General features: G+C 41.9%; 1 protein-coding gene and 1 long non-coding RNA gene across 5 annotated transcripts in view; one reads left to right on the forward strand and one right to left on the reverse strand.

Moving 5' to 3' along the window:
- Positions 1-26,275, reverse strand: part of LOC144780855 (uncharacterized) — an 800,768-nt gene that overhangs the window by 253,163 nt on the left and 521,330 nt on the right. For all 4 annotated transcript variants that reach the window (XR_013600814.1, XR_013600816.1, XR_013600815.1 and 1 more), the window contains 2 exons: positions 13,938-14,018; positions 3,303-3,403 (listed from right to left, as the gene is read on the reverse strand). This is a non-coding gene — a long non-coding RNA (uncharacterized LOC144780855). The remainder of the gene's footprint in view (positions 1-3,302; positions 3,404-13,937; positions 14,019-26,275) is intronic.
- The window catches only part of LOC144780851 (uncharacterized), a 300,811-nt gene that overhangs the window by 55,966 nt on the left and 218,570 nt on the right, over positions 1-26,275 (forward strand). The gene's annotated exons all lie outside the window — the stretch shown is intronic.

Below are 26,275 nucleotides of genomic sequence, written 5' to 3' on the forward strand. Positions count from 1 at the left end.
TCAAGGCTTCGTTAAGCCGAAACGCGTCATGGCAGATTGGTGTAGGTCTAAAGAATAAATAATTTGCACCAACTTTGGGTCTCGCTTCGTCTATCTAGCTGATTTGCTGATTTGCAGAATATTTGGACGTCTACGTACTGCAAATATTTTCGGGAGCGCTTCCCCAGAATCAGCGAGACCTCTCCACGTTTAGGGCAGGTACGGCTTGAAGCAGCAGTTCCGTTTTTCGGAACAATTCCTCAAAATACTCTGAGTAGGAGTCGCAGTCGGAGCCCCAGGAGAGTTGGAAGCTCTAACAGCAACACAGGGAAGGACCGAAGCGGTTCCGGGTCAGAGGTTGGCGGCAGCTGGTCGAGGACGGGAGCTGCAGCGGGAAACCTGAGACGCTGTTGGAACTCTGCGGGAAATCCTGTGTGGAGTGTGCAAGGAACCTTCTCCCCGGCATTGTTTTGAAAGGAGTTTGGTTTTCCTACAACAGACTTGCCCATGAAATACACACCATGTCTGCAGACACGGTAAGGGGGCGTGTGGAGGCATCGAGGGGTATGTTCTCGGATTCCCCGGCTGGGGAAACACCAACTAACATATCTTCAGGTGCACTGCCGGAACCTACCAATAGTGCCAAGGATTTGTTCAAGGCGTTGGAGAAATGTTGCAAAGGTGAGCAAGCGAAATGGTGGGAGCATAGCTCCCTGTCGGGGTATTTGGAGGTGGGCAGGGTGCCCCGTGGTTTAAGAATAATGCTTGCCCCCTCCTATGAAAACCCAGACCCCCTAATGCTTACCGCCTGGGCCCAATGCAACCTTGACTCATCGCGACGTTTAATTGAAATCCTCATTCAGTTTGCGGAAAGTGATAGAAACAAACTACTGGCTGAAATAGACAGAATCAACGGTGAAATTGACAAATTACCCAGCTCACCCGTCATAACTAAGTACAGGGAGGATATGGTCGCGAGACTCAAACGTGAAGAAGACATAATTAAAAAACGTAAGGCGTTTAAATTCCAACGCGATCGACTTGATTACGAGCATGGCCAGATATTTATGTTTTCCAAAAAGTATGACAACATAAAATCACGCCAACAACAACAAACGAACATTGTCAGAACAAATCCCGTGGCACCATCTACAAGCATTGAACAGGCGGAGGCCTCGTCAATATCTGAAGAAATCTCACAGATTGATAGTGAATCAGACACAGAGTTAAAGCGTTGTCAAAGGTCGGGGTTACGCAAATTCACCCCGGGACAAGAGTTAGAGGTAGTTCAACAGGACCGAAAGCAGACCCTCCGCTCAGGTACCCAGGGAGATGCCGCAAACAAATCCTAAACAGGAAACGCACCAAAAGGAGAAAATGCAACAAGAGGAGGAAATGCGAGAGGGAGGCAAAAGAGACAAAGGGGCAAGTGGCAACAAAAATAAGCACTCAAACAATAGATGCCAAAACTGTGGTGAATTTGTCGGACGTAGTGCTCAGCCCAGGAGAAACAGCCATTCTCTCTCTGGGTTTAACTTATAGCGATTTTGACTATGCCAGCACTAAAATTGACTTATTTAAATATGTCCGCAAACTGAAATTGAAAAAATACCATAGTTCGCGCAAACCCAATGAAGAAATCCTGTGCACATATATAACCACAGCACCTAATAGTCCCCCAATCCTAGGACTAACACTAACTCAAGAACTGATGGAACTCCAAAATGAGGAAGGGTCTAATCAACCGGTCCCCGGCTGGGGGCCAATCACAGCAATAGAAAAGACTCCTTTTAGACCTAAATTCAAATTCCGTCCCTTGATGTTAAAGGACAATTTGGACCTGTTCCATGAAAGAGTATCTTCAGAACTAAAGAATTTGCAAATTAAGATTTCAAATGCAACGAGAAGACGCAACTACCGCGACATGGAATACCACAAATTAATGAAGAAACTACGAACTAACAATAATTTGGTCATTCGTCAATCCGACAAGGGTGGTAATGTGTTCCTATGGCCACGAAAAATGTACATGGAGGTGGCACTGAGTCAGTTAAACGACCACAAATGCTATAAAAGAATTAACACCAAGGAAGTACAACTGGCTAGTAATGAAATTAATTCAAAACTGTTGGCATGGAGGAGTAAAGGTCTATTGACTATGGATGAATATAAGTACCTAAAAACTGATTGTCCTACGACACCTGTTATATACTTTATCCCGAAAATCCATAAGAACAGCCAACAACCTCCAGGCCGACCAATCATCTCTGCCCGGAACAGCATTCTGTAAAACGTAAGCAGGTACATTGACTATTTTTTGCAAGAACATGTCAAATTGCTGTCCTTGTTTGTCTTGGACACAGGTGACCTGCTTAAAAAACTGTCGAACTTCAAATGGGAACCTGGCTATTTACTGGTATCACTGGACGTTACATCCCTGTATACTAGTATCTTCCACAGGGACGGAATCAAGGCAGTCCAGTATTTTTTGAACAAGAGACCCATTTGCTTACAGGAACATTCTAAAATGATTGTCGATATGATCACTTTGTGTTTAGAGAACAATATGTTTTTGTTCTCTAATCAGTTGTTTCTGCAGACCAGGGGAGTGGCAATGGGGGCCTGCTTCTCGCCCAGTTATGCTTGCCTCCATATGGGCCACTGGGAGGCGCATGTCCTCATACTTCAACTATACAATAAAAAATAAGATAAAAACCTGGTTGAGTTATATTGATGACCTCTTTTTTATTTTTGATGGTTCTGAGAATGAAGCTACTGAATTTATTGATCAACTTAACATGAACAATTTAAATTTAAAATTTACAAGCAGTATCAGTTCAAATTCCATTGTCTTCTTGGATGTAGAAATTTACGTTGAAAGCAACCAGTTGGAGACGAGGCTCTATCGGAAACCTACGGCAGGAAACACTGTGTTGCATGCCACTAGCCACCACCCGGCGCACCTGATAAGGAGCTTCCCCTATGGGGAGATGTTAGGCATCAGAAGAATTTGTAGCAGCGACACAGAGTGTTTAGAGGCTCAAAATGAATGTAAAATCAGATTATTGAATAGAGGCTATTCAACAGACTCTGTCAACAGTGCTATCAAGAGAGCCAACAGATTTGGTAGACTGCAACTATTGGCTCCACCAAATGACAGTGTAAGTGTTTCTAAAAAAACAGTGGCCAATGAAACACGCTTGATAATTGGATTTAGCAATCAACATCAGGCTATACATAAAATTGTCAAGAATAATTGGTCCCTGATTACTAGTGATCCAGTTGTAGGCACTATGTTAAGCAGGTCACCTAGCATAACTTACAGAAAAGCGAGATCCATGCAGGATAGTCTGGTCTCAAGCAGTCCTGAAGTAGTCACGGGCTCGTGGCTAGATGGTAGTAAGGGCTTCTTGAGATGTTCCACCTGCAAAGCATACAAAAACGGTGTAAGTAGATCAGAGTATCTGACTCCGCTATCTCCTAATCCTATCAAGATTAGAGAAAAATTTAAATGCAGGTCAGAATATTCTGTTTATGTGTTAAAATGCCCCTGTGGTTTAAGATATGTAGGGAGCACTAGACCACAGGTGTATAAACGGATCCTTCAACACTTAAGGGCCATCACTAATGCTGATCCATCTTATCCTGTAGCTAGGCATTTTGAACAAGTACATGGGAAAGATGGGCTAGCGGTGTGCGCTCCATTGCGGTGGTTTCTACATGGGAAAGATGCCTCCGGGTTGCTATATTATGTGATCGACACTGTACCTCCACAGAGAAGGGGTGGAGACAGGGAATCCATTTTGCGTAAGCTAGAAGCTCGCCATATTATTATGCTCGACACCAAAATGCCTAATGGGCTTAACACTAGTGAAGATTGTCACACTTACCTGGTATAGGCAGCACTACTTTTGTATTTTACTGATACTATTAACCTGAACCTATGTATCTGAAATAAGGTAATGAACTAACACCCCTGCCCTCTACATGAATGAACAAACATGATTAATTGTTAACTGTTTACTATTTTAACTTCACTGGTAGCACGAAATTTTTGAACCGTTACAATAACATACATGACATGTATGTTATTGTATTTTGCACAATGATAATCTTTGCACATATAACATCCACCCGCCTACTAGGGCTGCACTTATGTTTATTCCCAATACCCATGAAAACGATATTTCTTGGTATTGTTACATAATATGAATACTCAGTGTCCTTGTTGCTGCTATCCGCACACGGCTAGGCATATAGTATATCCAAAATATACAGTAGGATGTTTCAGGCTGATCTTTGGCAATGATTAGGAATATTTATGTTTTAAAACATTTTATGTATCTATATGTTTTATCATTATTCTAAATTGCCACTGTAATTTTACCTGAATTTGTGCATTGATACCTATGGGGCTGTTATTTATATATTTATATATTTTTATATTTGTATATAGATATAGTGACTTGATTTCACGCTTGCCTCTATTTGAAAGTCTTTTTACACATTATGTGTCAATTGTGTTAGTAATTTTACCATGTCTATTGTAACGGCTCTTTTGCACTTTAAAAACGGCACGCCAGCCCCAATGACGGTGTCACGTGATCAAGGCTTCGTTAAGCCGAAACGTGTCATGGCAGATTGGTGTAGGAATAAAGAATAAATAATTTGCACCAACTTTGGGTCTCGCTTCGTCTATCTAGCTGATTTGCTGATTTGCTGAATATTTGGACGTCTACGTACCGCAAATATTTTCGGGAGTGCTTCCCCAGAATCAGCGAGATCAGCGTCTACGTACCGCGTATATATATATATGTATATATATATGTATTCATTGAAAAAACCATAGGTTTCGTACACGTTATAGTTAGGAATTAGCATTTAAAAAAACATGCAAATTCATTGGCAAAACCCTAGTTTTCACACGTTATAGTTAGCTGAACATTTCTCTCATACAAAACCTTTGAAATTCCTCCGTTATAGTTAGCTCAGCTAACTATAACTTGCGCGCCCGCAATGCAGTGCTGATGACGTCACATAAAACATCACTCATGACATGGTCAGTGACATCACTCATGACATCACTGATGACATCTCAAATGACATCACTGATGACATCACTGATGACATCATCCACTGAATGTGTGTCTTTCAGAAAAATAAATATTTTTATATATGTATATCTAAAGGTCGATGGAAGAATAAATGGGTAAATAGGTGTCTAAATGGATGTTTTCTTTGTAAATTTCATTCTATAACTGACTTATTAAGTGTATCGTAGTGATTACATGTATTAGCGAGTAATGTTTAAATATGTAAATATATGTATCAGTGTCTCACTTTGTGTATAAGTGGCTGCATGGGTTGGTGAGTAGCAACACGTGTGTCTATATGGGTTATTAGTTGGTTTTTTGAGTATCAGAATGAGTGTCTGTATGGTTTGGGGGCGGGTATTACTTAGGGCACAGATGCATGAATGACTGACTCACTGTTTGTATGTGTTTTGAAGACAGCATGTGTGCAGGACTGCATGGGTGGATGAATGTGTGTATGGGTGTGCTAGTGAGTGAATGACTGCCTCAATAGTGTCTTTATGACTAAGTGCATATGTTTTAAACATGTGTGAGTATCGATGTATATAAGTAAGGATATACGACAGTGACAAATTCAAAATGTTCCTGTATAAATAAGTATGTGTTTTTATCACAGATTGTTTAAGAGAGTAAGTATGTGTACATTTCTGTAAAAGTAAGTGTAGTGGTGTGTGTATAGCTGTATATGCAAACAAATGGATGTGTGATAGTTTATTTGCATATGTGAGTATGTGTATGTGTAACTGTATGAATGAGTGTCCGTGTGTAACAGTATTTATAAGTATATGAGTGCATATGATGAGTGAGAATATGTATAGTGACTATAGAGAACTGTTGGTGAATGAGTGCATGCGTATGTAGATGGCGGAATTACTGAATAGGTTGTTGGTAAGTGGTATTGGTATCTCCATTTTTTATTCATTTTTACTTTCTATTTCTGAAGGTGTGTATCAAAGGTTATATTTCGCCAAAAATAGGTCTGCCATTCTTTCACAAGGATGATATCATCAGTGATGTCATTAGTGATGTTATTTGAGATGCCATCAGTGATGTCATGAGTGATGTCACTGACCATGTCATGAGTGATGTTATATGTGATGTAATTAGCAGTGCATTGCGGGGGCGCAAGTTATAGTTAGCTGAGCTAACTATAACGGAGGAATTTCAAAGGTTTTGTTGATAGAAATGTTCAGCTAACTATAATGTGTGAAAACTAGATTTTTTTCAATGAATTTCCATGGTTTTTTAAAATGCTAATTCCTAACTATAACGTGTGAGAAACCTATGGTTTTTTCAATCAATTTGCAAGGTTTTTTAAATGCTAATTCCTAACTATAACGTGTGTGAAGCCTGTTTTTTTCAGTGAATTTCATAGGTTTTGTAAATGATAAATTGTAAATGTAATAATTATTATGTCTTTCTTTTTACACTAATTTCTTATATTTTTAATATAAATATTTATATGTATGTAATTTTTTATATTATATTTCATATTCTTATTATAAAATAATAACAAAACTAAATTGCAAAGTAATTTTTGGATTCATTATTGCTTGACTTCGGTTGCAAGTATAACATAACTCCAGCAATGCTCTGGGGCTCTATGCTCACAAAGCTGTATCAATCCTTACACCTGCTTCAAACATGTGCAAGGTTTTGACGCAGCATAAGCTCAAAAGCTCAAAAGTGACTGAATGAAATGTTATAAATTTCACTCAGTCACTTTTAGGAGGCGTTGCTGCACCCCCTTCTGCACAGGAAAGCCTCTTCTGGCGCATGGCTTTACAATGTAATGCACCCTCCAGATGCGTCACATTGTTAATAGCACACACCATGGCACATCTTTTGCACCACCGCTGTGTCACAAAAATGACGCAACGGCTGTGTAAAAGAGGCACAAGGGGATTGTAAATCCGCCCCTAACACATACAAATTCACCCAGGCAGTTTCACCAGCAATGCAAATTGAAGCATAGACTTCTAACATATTTATGTACATATGTTACATTCAAGTTCTACTACAGTATACTATAGGTAAACACCTTATAGATTTATGCTATAGCACTTCCTTATAGCTCTGCACTTTCACATTCTCCATACACTAGTAATATATTCATTCATTCATTTATGAACTACACATTCATTCTGACAAAGTTTTACACACTAACATAGAAATATAGTTCTTTCTTTGACCAGTGAAGGTAGTTCTAAAAAGAACTGTTTTTTTTGTTTTGTATTTTTTCTGAGTTTTCTCAACAAATTCCAACCGGGACAAAAGAATGAAAAAAAGAACAACTAATGTCGAGGACAGCAATGATCCTGTATCCTGCGTTTTATCAGTTCGATAGACTGTTTCCCATAACACAAAAGTTTATCGCAATAAATGCAAAGAAATTTTACTTTAGAAAAAGTCAGAATCAATATGTGGGTGTGGACTGCTTGCTGAAAATACTGCCGCAGATGATGTGCTTGGTGTAGCAGCAGGTGGGTTCTCGTGCAACCTCCGTCTTTCAGCTCGAGCAAAGTTCTTGTGGTGTAAGTTCTTCACTTATCGCACCATATTTGCTGTGCGAAAGGAGTATTTTTTACATGGATCACCCCTTGAAAGAGTTGTTTGGCAAATTTTGCCGGTTACTTTTGCAGCATTAACCTTTTTTTGACCTTCTGGAAAAGTGAAAAACTTCCAAATTAGAGCTTCTTTCCTCTTCTTTGGAGCTTCTTCAGGAATGAAATCTCCCTCTGAAGAACTGATGGAAGATGACTCCATTGCTCTTACTATGGTGATCTTCCATCTATTTGAGAAGATTCTCAGAAGAAATGCTTCTTCTTAGAAAGTCAAATTCGAATAATTATAATGGGACGGAACTTTCAACACTCGCAATAGGAAAAGTTATGAACCAATCAAATCTCTACTTTTAAAGTCACATGGCTTTGCGTACGCCTATGATGCGCTTGGGCAGCTCTTTCAATACGAGTACGCATGATCTTCTCCTGCGATTTGTGTAATTCTTTTTAAAAGTAATATAGGATAATTAAAAGTATTTTAAAAAATCATAGTTATCCCAAATGTCTGCCCTTAGTCTCTACATTAAATATATACATGTTTTAAACCAAGTAGAAACATTGCCCCCTTTTGCGTACAGAACGCTGTACATGATGTCACACCGAAGCTTTCATGCGACGCGTAACGTCAAAGCATATTCGTATCGTATGCGCGGGTACACACCGAGTATGATAAACAGTACAAACTATGGTGCGATCACCCTCTCAGTGACAAATCAGAGCTCAGGGCACGCTAAGGACAATGATTAGAAGTGCTGACTCATTGCAGAGCCGGTTCTGGGCCTGCCTCTGCGCACATGATAAGACCGCCCCCATCTCTCTCTGTTGTTAATTGTTGGTGCACACACTCACACTTGCACATGCGCGGTGCATGCCCGCCCACACTACCCACATCCCACCACCAAGCATGCTTGCTATCATTTAGCCTGGAAACCAATACATTAGCCAATGTGATGTCCCCCAGGGCCATTATTCTTATAGACCGCGAAAACACTACCAATGACGGCCCTGGGCTTGGTTTGGTCAGCCCCCGCGGTTCCCATATAATGCCGGCACTGACGTGAGCATGCTCTCTTTTGCCTGCCTCTGCTGCGATGACAGACAGACTGTCGAAAACACCCCAAACTCAGCAAAACTGCAACCTTTCAAGACACGATAAAAGATAACAGAAACAAAGGTAAGAGAAGACGTCACAACATCAGCCTCCACTGTAAATGGTATATGCATAATACTATTTTTTTATCCTTCATATGCCTTTCCAACCCCTCAATGGTTTTAAATTGTACTTACATAATTGAAATATTTCTTTATAAGTCACGAGGTCCTATACACCTCTAATCCTAAAAATTGTGCGTGCTTAAATTTCTGTGTCGTATTTCTGTACTACGCCACGTGCTTAGGCCTCTATTATTATTAATTGTGCGTCCAAGATAGTATTTTTTTTTCTGCGTCACGAGGCCGTCCCAGGCCTTTATTAACTTATTGATCTTCCTTTGTTTGCTGGAGCTGCAACAGTCTTAACTACGGAATATTAAGAACCCACATTAAAATTTTCTTTTGATAGTAGTTATGCAACTCATTTTACAATGACTAATCAAAACGTCCTTTTGTTTCCTTCAGCAAACATCCTTCAGAAGCAACCACGGCCTATCGAGCAACAGCAATGGAATTCTCTGCAACTTATTGAAAATACTTTGACGTATAGAAGCAGAGTTCAAGTCGAATGATGAACTCCGGTGGCCGCACTCTTTATACAAGGTAAGCACAGCAGCCTATATATACAATGCCTTGTTGGCAATGCATAAGAAATGCCTTGTTGGCAATGCATAAGAAATAAGTCGCCATAACGGGCGTCAGTAATGCAGTAGGCACTTCCATATAGACACCACTTGAACGCGGCACTATAACAAGTAAAATGTACCAGGTACACTGCACTCGTAAAACTGTAGTGTAACTTTTATTTATGAAAGGAGAGGGGGCCATATTATCAAACCTTGGCAACAGAATTATCGCCACTTTATCGGCAGGAAAGTGGTGATAATGGGTTTGATAATATACTCTATGGAATTCCAATCGAAACTCATGTTAGATGTGAAGGACATGTGACATGAGCTTCGATTGGAATTCCATAGAACATATTATCAAACCCATTATCGCCACTTTAGCGACCCTTTCCTGCCGATAAAGTGGCGATAATTTTGTCGCCCAGGCTTGATATTATGGCCCAGAGTGCGTAGTGTACAGCAGCTTCTCTGTAAAATGTATAATTACCTCCGAGCAGTGGCAACAGATAGGTTACAACAGTCTGCCAAACAGATCATCAAACTTATTACGCCACTTTTGAGGCACTTTTAACATGGGTAAAGTGATGCAAAGAGCTAGTAAATCTACTTCTGGTTCCACAAAAAATCTCAACTTCAGACTCTGCAACACAGTTTTAATGTTGTTTTCTCTCTCTCTCACTCTCTGTGACATCATTTCTCTTTCTCTCTTAAACTTAGACACTTCTGTCTGCTTGGACGTGTAGACGATCTGCTTAACTTAAGTTGTGAACTCCACTTCCAAATGTGTTTGGCGCAAAGTTTATACAACAGTGAGCACAGAGGCCTAGATCTACAAATCCTTCATAGGAATCCATTAGAAATAATTCGGCATAAGGGGCGTCAGTAACGCAGTAGGCACTTTCATATAGACACCACATGAACGCGGCACTACAAGTAAAATGTACCAGGTACACTGCACTCGTAAAACTGTAGTGTTGGCTTTATTTGTGAAACGAGAGAGGTCCATATTATCAACCCTTGGTGACCAAATTATCGCCACTTTATCGGCAGCAAACTGCCGCTAAAGTGGCCATAATAGGTTTGATAATATGCTCTATGGAATTCCAATCGATGCTCAGGTTAGATGTGAAGGACATCTGACATGAGCTTCGATTGGAATTCCATAGAGCATATTGTCAAACTCATTATCGCCACTTTAGCGACACTTTCCTGTCGATAAAGTGGCAATAATTTTTGTCGCCAAAGGCTTGATATTATGGCCCAGAGTGCGTAGTGTACAGCAGCTTCTCTGTAAAATGTATAATTACCTCAGAGCAGTGACAACAGATAGGTTACAACAGTCTGACAAACAGTTCATCAACCTTATTACACGACTTTTGAGTCACTTTTAAAATGGGTAAAGTGATGCAAAGAGCTAGTAAATCTACGTCTGGTTCAACAAAAAATCTCAACTCCAGACTGCGACACAGTTTTAATGTTGTTTTCTCTCTCTCTCACTCTCTGTGACATCATTTCTCTATCTCTCTTAAAATTAGACACTGCTGTCTACTTGGACGTGTAGAAGATCAGCCCACCTGAAGTTGTCCATCCCAGTGGCTGCAGTGTTTGGCCGCAAGCTTTATACAACGGTAAGCACAGAGGCCTAGATCTACAAATTCTTCATAGGAATGCATTAGGAATAAGTCGCCATAACGGGCGTCAGTAACGCAATAGGCACTTCCATATAGACACCACTTGAACGTGGCACTATAACAGAACAGGAATATACGAGTCAACACTGCACAAGTAAAACTGTAGAGTTACCACAACTTGTAATGCTTCAGCTCATTTACTCACATCTACATAATTCTAAATTCTAATTTTCTTTTTTCTTTTGCAGATTACCAATCGGACACCTTTTGGAATCCATTTCACAATTTCTTTATAACATTGTTTAACTTATTTTGCCAGTTCTAATATAGTTATAATTGAGTTTCGTTTATATTTATTGTTTAATAAAAGTTAATTAAAAAAAGCTACATACTTCTTTTATTTTGTGGGTGAGGGGTTTGACGGTCCACAATAAAAATAATATTGAAATACTATAGTAAGATATTCATGACTAGGATTGAAAACTACTGAGTTCTAACTAACTGATATAATAAATACAACTGTGAGAAACTACTAAAATGGCGGTGGACGGAGTACGTAATCAACGTTTGGCACCACGGCACTACCTTTCAAATAAATATATAAAAAATATGACTATTAATACTGTACAAAAGTACAGCACCGGATGAATCACACGAACAGGGAAAGATTTACTAACTGATATAAACAAAGGTTTGCTTTTTGAACTTGAAGAAAAAAACCTGAACTTCGAAACGACGCTGAGCATGCGAAGAGAGCACAACTGCTAGACCAAAAAAAAGGAAACTGCCGATAAAGCAGCGATAATGTGCTTGATAATAGGCCCTTGTAAAGTCCCATAGCAGCCCGGGTTCTGATCCTAACCTAGGCTGCTATGGTTATTCACAAGTACATATCATCAAGCCCATTATCATGCATCGCCTTTTGTTGACAATATAGACCATTGCTCTTTTTTTATCACCAGTAAACTTAGATGCATATTATCAAGGACCGGTGTTAAAATGATCGCAGTTTTATTGGCAAGAAACTGCTGATAAAACGGCGATAATGAGCTTCATAATATGGCCTTGTTATTTCCCATAGAACCCCGTGTTAGCACCAGAACATACACTTCCATGGGAATTTACAAGGACGTATTAGCAAGCCCACCCTCCCAACATTAATAAAAAAACTCCAGACAATGTACGTACCCGGAGCTGGAAGGTCATTTTACATATCACTGCCTCAGAAAGGTGGTGTTCCCCGTGACGTGTACGAGGAGAGAGAGAGACCTCAAAACATTTAGAAAAAAAAAAAAGACCCGAGGTGTGCCGCTCACCAAGACTGCGGGGAGTAGGACCGTAACCCCCCGCATACTGCATACCTCAAAATCAAACCAGAGGAGTGCCGTTCCCCAGTGCTCGGGGCACCTTACAAGCCCCCATTATGCAGAAAAAATGCCCCCGTAATTTACCCCCCTGGGACCTAATGAATAAAACGGACTTCTACTTTTTTTGTTCACCTTTTCCACCGCGTACAAGTACTGCACAAGTACCCCACCATTTAAAAAAAATATATATATATATAATTTGAGCCTAAAGATCCATGTACCAGCCCCTAACCAATATTATAGGCTCAGAATGTTTCTACCCTGCCCCCTTTCCTTATTTCTCAACTTTGTTTTACTGTTTTCTTGTGACTCTGCTCTTCCGACAAACAACATGGCTACAACTAACTGTATAGGAGCAATTTCAATTGTTTTTTTAAATGCTAATTCCTAACTATATAAGGCCTGAAACCTATGTTTTTTTCAGTGAATTTGCAAGGTTTTTTAAATGCTAATTCCTAACTATATAATGCCTGAAACCTATGTTTTTTTCAGTGAATTTGCAAGGTTTTTTAAATGCTAATTCCTAACTATATAAGGCCTGAAACCTATGGTTTTTTCAGTGAATTTGCAAGGTTTTTTAAATGCTAATTCCAAACTATATCAGACGTGAAACCTATGATTTCTTTCAATAAATTTCAAAGGTTTTCTTAATGCTAATTCTATTAGCGGATAACGTTTAAATATGTTAATATCCTTGTGGGACCACCTGAGCAGCCGTAGGGGGTGAGGGTGTTTCTACCCTGCCCCCTTTTTGCATTCTACACGTTTGTTTTTCTGCTTCTTTTGTGTCTCTGTCTACCGAGCACAAGATGGCTGCCCAAATTTCCTAGTTTGGACTGTTCACAGCTAATCAATGCAGCTCATGCTCGGTAAGGTCTGCGCGCACTCCTGATTGGCTGGCAGTCGTCTGTGAACATTCCAAACTGTCCAAACCAAGAAGTGTTGGCCACCATCTTGTTTCTCAGGAGAACTGAGGCACAAGAGAGCCCAAAACAAGAGTGGAAAACGCGAAAATGGGGCAGGGTAGAGATCTCCTGACCCCCTAGCCATTCTCAGGGGGTCCCAAAATCACCTTTCCGCTCGCGCACTTCCGTGGTGCGCCGGGTGCGCTCCCCGGTACCCGTACCTGTAAGCGCTCGAAGTGCGCATATAGATATATGTGTTTTTGAAGTTAATTTTCGTAAAAACCACTGGAGCAATTTTCACCAAATATAGAAAAGGCACTTCTGCGTACCAGTCCGTACAATTTTGCAAAGTTTGGTGCAATTCCATTCAGCGGTTCGGGCTGTAGCCGTGTCTGAACATCCTATGGAAATTAACATGGGGAAAACACGTTTTGGGACCCCCCTTTTTCTCGGCCCCCGCATGACGAATCCCCCCGAAACTTCCAGGGAAGGAGCGTAGCGGAGCTCGCCTAAATTTTGGAAAATTACACGCAAATTCCTCAACCGGCGCCAAAGTTATACCCAATAGAATGTTGCGGATTTCCTATGAAAACTAGGTCCTAACTGTATATACCTACTGGCTATTGCCAACGTTTCCAAGCTTGCTGCCAAAGAGATCTTCCAGGAGCTTGCAGAGATGTCCTTCACCTGTGTATGTTCTAGGAAAGAAAAGACAATAAACATTTATTCAACTGCCAGGTAATGAAGGGTAACATAGCAAAGAAATAGTGACATATAGTAAAAGTAAGAAGTGAAATGAATTTGTCCTTGCTTCTGTATTGTGTCATTTATTAGTCAGGAGATATATCTGAAGGGCAGTGCAGGATAGAACCCCAACCACAAGAGAACAGAAATCCACTCAGTTAGGACAGGTAATCACAGGTTAGGTTTGAGCATTGTTACTAGAGAATATCACAGAGATTGCTAAAGTTGTTCTTTTACAGAAATAACTCATCAGAACAGTTGCAGCACCGCCCAGCCAGAAGAGGACGTGGCGTATCTCTTTCTCTCCCAATCCCCTTTCCCCCTCTTTATTGCCAGAGTTTTCTATAGCCTTGGTGTCGGAGTTTGGGAATTGCGGAACAGACATCGGCTCCTGCTGAAGCTAGAGATTCTGGGACAGGTACTTGACAGTTGGTCTGGGCCTATATGCGGTTTCTTGGGTAGCGGAAGGTCAACTGCTTCATTCCAGCATCAATCAATCAATCAATCAATCAATACACTTGTAGAGCGTGCTACTCACCTGTGAGGGTTTCAAGGCGGTGGGGGGGATGGGGGGGGGGAGGGGGGGAAGTGCCGCTACTGCTCGAAGAGCCAGGTCTTGAGGTGTTTCCTGAATGTGAGGTGGTCCTGGGTCAGACGTAGGTGGGCGGGGAGGAAGTTCCATGTCTTGGCCACCAGGTAGGAGAATGATCTGTGCATGTCCTAAATAAGACCTCCACAAGGTGTCTGATGTATGGCTCCAAAATTTCCAAGCTCCCTCTAAGCACTTTAGGGGAGGCCGGGTCACTAGGAGAACCTGACTTAACACTGACGCAAATTTTATTTAGCAGCTCTGGAGGGGGAACGGTGAAACTATCCAGCCCTTCACCCTCCCAAGCGTATTCTGCCTCCTCCAAGGTGTGTCCTACTTGGTCGGAGTCAGGAAAGGTGGAATAGATTTTCTCCACCTTGTCTGAGAAGAAATCTGCCACGCAGTTGCATAGCTTTTCTGAGCCCGAAGCAGGAGCAGCCGACGTAGCTAGGGAAGATATCTCCTTATAAACCCTAAACAGTTCCCTTGTCGAATTACCCACCGACGCTATTCTTTCCCGATAGTAAGCTACCTTCGCCCTTCTAATGAGCCCATGATAGCTCGTCAACGTATTTTTATACTCCCTCCTCCACTGCCTTTCCAGGTGTTTACAGTCTGCTTTCGCCATTCTCAGGGCAGCGGTATACCAAGGAGCAGATGGTTGTGCTCTTCCCGGTATTTTTTGTGTCCAGGGGGTGGTGCTATCCAGGCCCTCCGTAATCTGGCTGTCCAAGTTTGCGCATGCGCTTTCGGCATCTATACCCCCTGGTACACCCCCCTGAGAGAGGGCACTATTGAACTTTTCCTGCGAGAAGCCAGCCCACTTCCGGCATGCTATGCTCCTCTTAGCTTTCTCCTGTACCTTCGGCCCAGGCAGCCTCATAACAAAAGGAACCAGGAAATGGTCTGTCCATACAACAGGGAGAGGTAAGTCAACAACTATATCTTCCCAATTCGCAAAAATGGGATCAATCAGATGGCCCAGCCGATGGTTAGGGGAGTTAGATTTTAACCTGAGTTGGAAAGTGGCCATTTCCTGACATAGCTCACCCGCCACCACACTCCTAGCATCGTCAAAATGCAGATTGAAATCACCAAGCACTAAGAGTTTATCATACCGTAGTGCCGGTTGAGTGAGACAATCTATCAAGCTAGGAGAAAAGCGAGTGGGGGGTCCACGCAGTCTGTACACCAGGAGCCCTTTCACAATGTAGTTCAAAGCCACTTTAATCGTAAAGAAACCAGCCTCGCTATCAGCGATGGTGATAGGCTCGAGGGAGCATTGGATGTAGTGTTTAAATATGATTGCCACTCCACCCCCTCTGCCAGACTCCCTGTTTGTCCTAGTGATCGCATAGCCACTGGTTAGTGCCTCTAGGATCTTTGGCTCCAAGTCCTCATCCAGCTAAGTCTCAGAGAGAATCATCACATCTACCTGACCATCTAAAAGCTGGTCGTAGACCTCCAGTCTATGCTTCCTGAGCGAACGACAGTTCAGCAAGCAACAGTACAAATGTGAGCTTGCCTCCTTCACCTCCTTCCCCGCACTAGACTTAACCTCTTCGATGCTAATGACAAGGTCAGCTCGTCATGCAGGTCCACTGGAGCTGTGCTTATGACGAGCTGGCCTTGTCATGAACAATGGGAAATTAGGATCTTCAGCGTAGGAGAAAAATACACTGTAGCATTGAAGGTGTTAAATGAGCAATACCTACAGTCCCAGCTCTTACTTTCTCCATCCATGCTGTGTCTACACAGCTCTGCTAAAGATGATTGCGTGCTAGCTTTCCCGGAAAATGATTCATTTAGCTTAGCTGTGCTTCGAAATTTGAGAGACAAGATGATGAAGTTGGAACCAAAACCAAGACCTACTCAATTTGAGGCTCTTGGAGAATGGGAAGATGAGATGTATGAAAGAGGAAAGTACTGTACTGGAAGGAAGTATAGTTACGCTTTTGGAAGGCATTGTGGTCAAGAAATGAAGATCGAATGAGAAGATGGCATGAAGCTAGTATGACTGATGGCCTCTTTCCTCTCAGAGGTGCTGGAGATACAACTCGTAAAAAGTGTACGGAAAAGAGAAACCATGTAACGCCTGCAGTATATAGATGTGGAGTGAGCGAATCTAAGGATAAAGTGCTGGAGGATATTTTTAATAAAAATCCACCTCCATATCAGCAGGATTCTGCGATGGTGACACCAGGTGCACCACCAAATGAAACTGTGATGAATCAAAGTCCTGTATCGATGCCGATAAGTTTAGGGAAAAATAATCCATTTGCCCATTCAGAAAGCACGCCCGTAAAAAGACCTGATAATGCAGATTCTATTGAATTAGCCAGAACCACACAAATGTTAACTGACAAAATTAGAGAATTGCCCAAAAATATGGAAGCAGTAACTGTGCCTGTAACTATAGGACAAGTGATACCAGTATTTGAGCAACAGAAAAGCAGCAAACATGCCTTAGTGGTTCCTTATAATGCTGGTCCGCAAAAGGACAGAGAGAGAATTAGTTCAGGAAATAATGAAATGAGCAACTGTGCAGGTCCATCAGGATCAATTCCACCTCAAAACTTGACAGCACATCAAGGTCCCGTAAATCAGACTCCTATGGCAACAGAATCAGCAACTGAAACCCCAGAGAAAATTGTAGATAATATAAATATAACTGCAACACCTGTAGGTCCAACACCCGAAGAATTAAGTGAATGGGTGAGGAGTCTGCAGAGAAAAGATGCCAAACAACAACCTTTGGATGTGGCAAGATTAAAAATAATTAGGGAGGAATTGACTGTGGGAACTGTTTCCATGGATAAATTAAAGACATACCAAGATGAGGAAGTAACCTGGACATCGTGAGCCAACGTGTCCCCTCAAAGCCATCGCAAACAAAACCCCTTGGTTTTAGTCATCCCGGGATGTGCTACCAAGGAGGATGAATGACACCATTAAAGAACGATGTCTCTTAATTCAGGAGGTATAAACAAACGTTCCTCACAATACAACGACCCATTCTGAACTACAAATTGCGATGTAGACAACCAAAGAGTTAGATCTACGTCCTTCATTTTCCTCTTAACTAATGACATGAAGTCTTCTGCAGAAACACTTCCCACAATCTTCTCACTCGCTATCATGGGTCTTATCTCCTTCTCTGGCCCTGTTTCTGCTTGATCCACATGTATGCGTGACAGAGCATCTGATTTCACTTGTTGGGCTGCAGGTCTATATGTAATAACGAAATCATATTCATTAAAAAACAACACCCAACGCATCTGTCTCTGGGTTAGAGCTCAGGCAGAGCGAAAAAATTCCAAGTTCTTATGATCTGTGTATATCGTAACAGAATGGCGGGCTCCCCATAAATGATGTCTCCATTCCTCGAAGGACAACTTGATGGCCAGCAATTCCCTCTCTGCCACCGTATAATTGCGTTCAGCGGGTAATAAAGTTTTGGAAAAGAACGCAATCGGGTGCATAAACCTGGTATCCACATCTCTTTGTGAAAGCACCCCTCGTCTTGCCTCCGCCTGTCCTATTCTATTTGGCATAGGACACAGACTGCACCTGGATAGGAAGACAAACAACAGCCCTTAGACTTTCAATATATAAACATTGTCTCTATGAACATGCACACACAAGCCCTGTCTTATAAGTACAAGACGATCCCTTACCAGTCCAGGCTTACAGGATTGTAGTTCGTTTCTCAGGGCTTGAAGGATTCACTATTATTCCATGCTACAGGATAACTCTCTCCACATGGACACAGAAGTGAAATTTCGGGGGGAAAATCCGTAGACAGAAAACCCCCCCACTTCTGAATGGGAAATAATAACTAAAATACCCCAAAACAGCTGAATAGTGGCCACTACAAAAGGGAGAGGAAAAAAATTGCTGCCAAAAGAAATGTTCGTATATCCGCCCAAACTCCACACAACGACATGGAGCGGATATACAAATCCAGGAAATTAGACTAATCCAAGTAACTGACATGCAGCCGCGTATCAGTCTCGAAAATAAGGGATTCCAAAATAGGATTCTCACTGGCAAACGGAATTCCGAGACCAGCACAAGAACCCCTGCGACGGTCCTCGACAACAACAGGGCAAATCCAAAATCGCTGCCCGATGTCCAAAATTCGGCCGAACCCCGGACACCACGAGCAAAAAGAGGCTGGAATCCGATGATCCAGAGACCCACAGGAAAAAAGTCCTTCCGGGTGAGTCTTAACAAGGGAAAGAAACCAAGCACTGTAAACACGCTGACGGCTTCCTTTCAAAGGACACTGCCCTCAGACCAGGTGACCTGAGTATGCATGGCCACAGAGACAGGACTACGGGACTACGGGAGGCGGACTAATTCATAATTCCTAGCACATGCTAATCTCAACATCATTATTAATAATAATATTGCAGTCATTGGAATTAGTAATTTCCCTATCAAAGAGCTACCTATTTCTGTGAACCATTTCTTTACAGAGGAAAAACTTTTACCATGTTTCTCCCAGGCACCTTCAACCTCCAGTGGGGCAATTTCTCTGTGCAAATTAGTAATGTTCTTAATATACCTTTGTACATTCTGAATTTTGTCTGGAATGTAAGTGCAACAATGTTGTAACCAACACTCCACAGACTCGACCCTCTTTTGCCAAAAGAATGTCAAGGGCAACCATTTCGGTATTTACCATTAAGAACCCTCCAGCAGTATTAGTTGATAAACGATCTACCACTGTAGACAATTTCTGAATTCAGTATGCGTTTAAAGATACTCCCACTGCTAGTATCAATGCTCCAAAAATGTCACCTACTTTTTCTGAGAAGCCTTCTCTTCTCCTACGTGTTAGTGGTTTACCTATTTCATGAATTCCATTCATCCCTCTTTCCATGTGAAATATTTTTGGAAAGACCAGGTCTAGATAGCATGTTCCTTACCAATGGTCCGGCAAACTGTAATAGGCTCGGTTCCCACAAATATAGTAAATACCTGGAAATACTGGATCTTTTCCACCCTTGAATCCCCATCCACCCAGGATTTTATATGTATCTTGGCACTCACTGGAACCCACAAAGTAATTTTCATACATAGTGTTATCTCTACTAAAACACAACTTTGTTTGCTGGGGAAATCTAAAGCAATTGCTGCATTAGTCTCACTCTTGTCGTGGCTTCCCTCTTCCACCGCCCATGGGGGGATTTTTATCTTTTCTATTGTTGCCTTTCTTTGAAACTTAACCCTTCTTTCTTCTACCATATCCAAGAATATATTTTCTTCCTTCCTCAGCCTACAAGTGAGATTGTGTCTAAATGCATATTCTAAGGTTAACTCTTTTGTTTCTAAGAAAAATTCTCCAAGAACTTTAGCAGGTTTTACTTTGTTTGATTTGGGTACTACGTGAACTTTATCAAAAACAGCACCCGTGTCAGTGTAATATTGTTCTAATTTACCAGTTCTATAAAATAGGCTAGCTATGACACTACAAGTTACCCGATATGAGATAAGGGAAGATGGTGGTATGTCACACCTTCTGATACAGACGCAGGTCACTGCATGTACACGTAACAATTACTAACATCCATAGTTTCCACATACTCATAGAAAAGCTTTGTGAAAACATTCTTGGAAAAATCTGTTATTGACTTATGTACAGGAATTTATATAGCGCAAATCACCAAGTGGTATCTAAGCGCTTGCTTAGGGAACCCGTCCTGGTATTCCCCTGTGAGATAACCCCGGCAGGGTATCCGCAAGGTGAAAGCCAGGCATCCCGCCGCGAGGGGCCGTTGTGGAGATTAAGCAAGCTATTGCCCAGAGTCGCAGAGTGTGAACCCGTGAATCGAGTAGGCACCGGAGCAAAAATTGTCGAGTCCATGGACATTTTAGGACTCAAGACCCCGCCGAGCCGGGAATTGAACCCTGGTCCCGGGCTGACCTCTGCTTCCAGGTCTGCCTCCTCTAACCAGTGAGCCACACTTCTCCTTGTTAAAACACTACCCTATACTACACTAACACCACAACACTACCCTAAACCCTCAAACACTACCCCGACCACAACTCTGCCCATACCCCCAGTCCGTTCCCTACATTAAAACACTACCCTGCACGATCCCCGGCACTACCCTAAGCCCTAAAACACTACCCTACATTGCACTAACACCACATCACTACTCCCCAACACTACCCTTCATGACCCCCGACACTACCCTAAACTCAAATACACTACTCTACACAAACACAACCCTATAACCTAAAAGATTACACCTGCATGACCCAAAAAAACTACACTTACCTCTCTCTCCTCTGTGGTTCCTCTCTTCTCCGGCTTACAGTGGCTTCCAGCGACGTCAGATCTGCACATCGTTGTTTGGAAACGGAAGCACCTTCCAAGCACTGATGTGGATAGCGCATACCATTACAACACATGCGTTGTAACAACGCTTGCGCTGTAACAACTTGTGTACTAATGGTACGCGTTGTAATATTGCAAGTGTAGTAACGCTTGCGAAGTAATGGTATGCGCACTAGCAGCCGCGCACTAAAGGCTGTTTACCCTCAATCTCATCTTGTTTTAGTCTAAAAGGTTCTCAGTGCTACTAATTTCTTAAAACCGTTGGTTTCTGAGAAGAGTGAGAAGTGTTGGTTGCTAGGACCGCTGGGCATGGCACAGGTGATACGATTGACCTCTGGGTGTGACACAGGGTGCAATTCAGACATTAGGGCAACAGATTTGGACCTGGGAAACTAGGTGTTATTTGTGTGTGGCCAAGAGGGGCCTGTGGTTCCTAAGTTATTCCTTTTTCGCATCTATTACCATTACCTTTATCCCGAAACCGATATTATCAGACTATCAGGCTCACTTAGTACAGTGTTTCACGTAGAACTGCTCTCCATGCCACTGAAGTCAAGCTATCCTGGCAGATGAGGGATGAAACCCTGAAACTGGTCCCAGGATGCTTGTTTCCAGTCTAGGGAGGACCTGGCTTGGCAGTTCGAGCTGGACTGTTCCCAAGAGGCACAGGGTCACACTGATTTGCATATGGCTGGGTCCAAACAGGAATGGCATGGTGAGCAAAAAACGATGGATTTAGGCCCAGATCTCTGTACTGGTGTGAATGTATGACATTGTTCTGCACTCTGTCCATCAATTGTTCTTTTTGCATCTGAAACTGATATTGGGAGACTATCAGGCTCACTTAGCACCGTGTTCCGTGCAGAACTTCCCTTAGTCAGAGGACAGCATGCGCTAGCGGCGGGCTAGGAGACTTTTGACAAAGCAATAATTTTTTGTCAGCTTTTGTTGAGTTGTGTAATATACATATTTGGTTATGGTGTACCTATTTATTTCAAACTGTATAAAGTACAAGAATTGATATCATGTTTGCCACATGTACTACTACAATTCCTACTTACAATTCTCTAGGCTGAGACAATGTTTATGATGTTTTTGATTCCAGCGATAATTGCCTAAACGATGGGTTTCTTAAACCCTTCGGCGCGGGGGGCTAGGGGGTGGGCGTGGCACTGTGGTGCTCATGATGGCTCCTGACCGTCATAAATCACGGTGGGCGTGTGCTCATGGCGGCCGGGAGTCGTCCGAACTCCGCTCACTGATTAATTTCCTGCTCAGGTGGGTAATTAAAAGCGCGTGGAAGGCCCCGCAAGGTTCGAACAGCTCCCGGCTGTCATGAGCACACGCCTACCGTGACTCATGATGGCCGGGAGCCGTCATAAGCACTGATGAGGTTAATATTTCACATTATGTATATGACTATGCTTCTATTTGTCCTGCACTGTAGGGCTTTGTCTTAATAAACATTTATTTAAAAAAAGAAAAGAATTGATATCATGCAGATACTCTCCTAATGTTGGATGTTTTTTTGCCTGTGTTTTGACTACTTTACATGAGGGTGCTGTTATTCATTGAAAAGTGTGTCCTATGGATCCTGCTCTTACACAAAACTGTGCATGGAGACTTGCAACCTCAGTGAATTAGGATGAACCAAAACTCACCTTAGTATCCAAAATCCCCTACCAGACTAGCAATCAGTGTCTCATTGGTTCTGCCAATCCCCCAATGATTAGACAACCCAGAACATGGACTTAGAACACCTCAGGTAACGTGGAACACATGAGAATTCTTTCGTTATAGTATCATACCAGTCCAAAAAGAGGAGTAAATGAAGACACGTGCAAGTTTGAAATGTTTATTTCTAATGCCCTGTTCTCAAGCGCAGTATCTTAGTAAATACAAGCAGACATATTATAAGCAACAAAGTTATCAGCATAGTTACTATTCCATAAAATACCAAGGGTGAAAGCATGATGGAATGCTAACGGGAAGTAGGCTAAATTGCACCGAATTCTTACCCTCCCTTGCTAGTATATTATATTAGATCTACAGAAGGTCTCTTTGGGTTTAGAAGGGTGGCCCCATACCTCTGGTTCTAGTAGAAAGGGATCACATCAGTTTCTACACCAGCGCTCTGCATGCGAAGGTTCTTCAAGTGTGTTTTGCATGCTCTGCACAGTGCATTATTAAAAGCGTCAAAACCCAGAGTTGGCCACAGTTGCATATGTGTTATGTCTAAGACGTGCGCTCATCAGACCGAAAAACAACCACTGTGTTGAAATAACCTTGAATGCCTCGGCACTCACTGTTCAGACATAGTTTACCAATGTGAAAACATATTATTCTCGTGTGAAGCAAACTATTCTGCTAGACTCTAAACATTTATATTAATGTGTGCCGTGTGCAAAGCAGCAGAAAGGAAAATGGCGATTAGACTTCTAATAAGCTCATGCTAACTTAACACAGTGTAAAGGTAAAGCCAATCTCCATGACACCCTCCCTTGATCCGAGCACGAATAAGATAAGATAAGATAAGATAACGGGCAAATTTAGGAATATCAGTCCGATCCAGTGTCAAATTTGCACAAGGGGGAACCAAAAAATGTTTCACAGAACAAAAACTCATAGTTCAGTAAAAGTTCCAAAAATGCAGCCATTGGACATAGTGAAGTCAATAGGTGCGGACGGAAAAAATGAATCCCAAAAAATATTTAAAAAATCATCCGATGTGTCTTTGCAGTAGAGAGATGGAAGACACATTTCATCCTAATAATGAATATACAAAATATGCAGCAACAGCCTCCAACAGGAAGTCACTGTTCTCATCCGAAAATATTTCAGCCATGCAATTTAATAAAGGGAATGAACATACATGGCCCTCAATTACCGGAGCCTCTAGCACCATCAGAGGACAACTCGGTGGGTTTTCAATGAAGCTGTGTGCCAAGAAATCTTGCGCCGCTGCTAAAACATTCCAACGACCCAGAACTCCATGCATCGCTGCAAAGGCCATAATCCTTCGGTCAGAACAAAGCAGTTCATGAGCAACTAAGGGGCTCATAAGCTGATCATAATCCGCATCAGGAGACACCGTATTGCAGAGACACAAATCCAGGGCCCAGTCGAAATCGCAACTCAGGCAATGATAGACAGGCTGGACGCATATAAAATAGGGAAATCAAAATTATAATCCATAAGCCACACTCAAGGTAGCAAGAGGTAGCGCTCCATAGTACTCAAGCATTCGGTTGCGGAGCAGCTCCAGTCGTGACAGCTCTCCTTGCAACACAGGTTGCGCATTCATTTTGAAATAAACAAAATATTAACAGCACGCCTGCAGCCAGAGGTAGAATTAAGGGAAATCCACCAAACAGGCTGGAAAAAATAGAATGAAAAAACGCCGGAAAGACACCGAATATAGTTTGAAAAGAGGTCACCAGGCCACTGCTTACAACTTTAAAAACGTGAGCCAGGCCAGTGGATGAGGACGCATTAAAGATAGTTTGAATTAACTCACCGAAATGCAAGGGCAAATCAGTATTTAATCAAGTGTGCACTTCTGTGCGGGTGTTTGCCACGTGAAGGACAAATGTTTCACGAGCAGATGTGAGGGCAACTTCCTTCTAGGACAATAGCGCTCTTATACGACTCATTTTGTTGAACTCTGATTTCAAGGTCGGAATTTTTGGCCAGATGGAAACATCAAGTTTCCCATGTGGAGGAGGATACATTACATTCTTACAGCAAACGACACGTTCACTGACCGTTACTACATAAGCAATTCCTGCTACTAACCCACAACAATCTTCATTATTTAAAAGTAAATAACTCCTGTTTGCCAGTAATGTAAAAGTGGGCACGATAGCAGGCACAGGTGTACATTTCAAAATACAGGCCAAATTAGGCTCATTCTGATTACAAGAGCCATGTAATTGGATATGTCTACAAATCAATGAGTGGCCGGGAGCAGCAGTGCAATCTTCACCATTCAAATAAACTTTCTTACCCTCCCTAAGGCATCTATAGGTAAAGGGAAGCGGCCAAGCTTCATGGAGATAAGAACTCCCAAGAGGCTCATATCTACCAATTGCAAAGTATTTCATACACCCCTCGAACTTGAACACAGGAAACGGGAGAGTGATTAACCCGTGGATAAGCCACGTTGCAGAATTGGCTCAGCCACTGAAAACGGTAAAGGTTCTAACCTCTCAATGTGTAACACAGAAAAGGATGCATCTTTCATTGACAGTAAACGTTGCTTGTCAGTCAAATTAAATGGGGCAAACAATGATGACGTATTCATGTAATGCCATGGCACTTTTCCAGCTTTTAAGGTCTGTAAGGTCCACTCAAAGTGCATAATGAAACGCAATTGATTTTGACTATGGTACAAAACAGACACTTCATCTTGCACAATATCAACAACAGATTACACAATATTATCTAACCTGTAAATGCGGAAAGAGAGTGTGTTAATGCTATTATCTACAACAGCTAGCACTTTTTCTAAATTAGCTTGATCTATAGCTCTAATGCGGGTAGCCGCTTCAATCTGGGACATTTTCCAGAATTCGTTGTAAACAGCATATATCCATCTTTTAGATCTGCCTTTAGCGGGCCCTTGATAAAATCATTCAGATCAACATCATCAGTCAGTTTAGACAAATGTAGTTTAACTGACGCCAAAGTGGAATGTTTGAGCCAATTCTGACATAATTTGCCTACAGAATAGGTAGTCACAGAATGGCCACTTTCAAAATGAGGATCCACCCTGACCTGTGTAAAGCTATGAGCCAAACCCAGAATTTGATATTGGCACGAGTCAGCACTTTTGTGCCAGAGCAACCAGCCCTTGGGATCCAAACTGATTATGTTAAAAAAAGAATTTATTAACAGAGTTTCTAACTCTCTGATCGAAAATTTAGTGGTATTATTCCAACCGGAATATTCTTCTAAATCAGGAAAAGAAGGAAAATTCAATCTTTTAGTAGTAGCCAATCCAAAGCAAATTGTATGTGAAATTGTAGAATTCAAAAACAACATATGGTTTGGGATGAGGCATGTACGGTGCAAAGCCTCAGTCCCTTGCACTTGCCAACTCTTAGAACCCCAAACTGATTTAAGGTCAATTGTATCCTTCCAGAACTCGTAGCCACCAACAGCTAACTGGTCTAGGAAGGGCTTTGAATACAGTAATTTAGTATTGGTTAGTCTAACCTTGGATGTGGACTTTTCAGTCATTTTAAAATAAAATAAACTGGGATTTGACTGAT

This window comes from Lissotriton helveticus, chromosome 9 (assembly GCF_964261635.1).
Source record: "Lissotriton helveticus chromosome 9, aLisHel1.1, whole genome shotgun sequence".
In the NCBI taxonomy this organism is placed as follows: domain Eukaryota; kingdom Metazoa; phylum Chordata; class Amphibia; order Caudata; family Salamandridae; genus Lissotriton; species Lissotriton helveticus.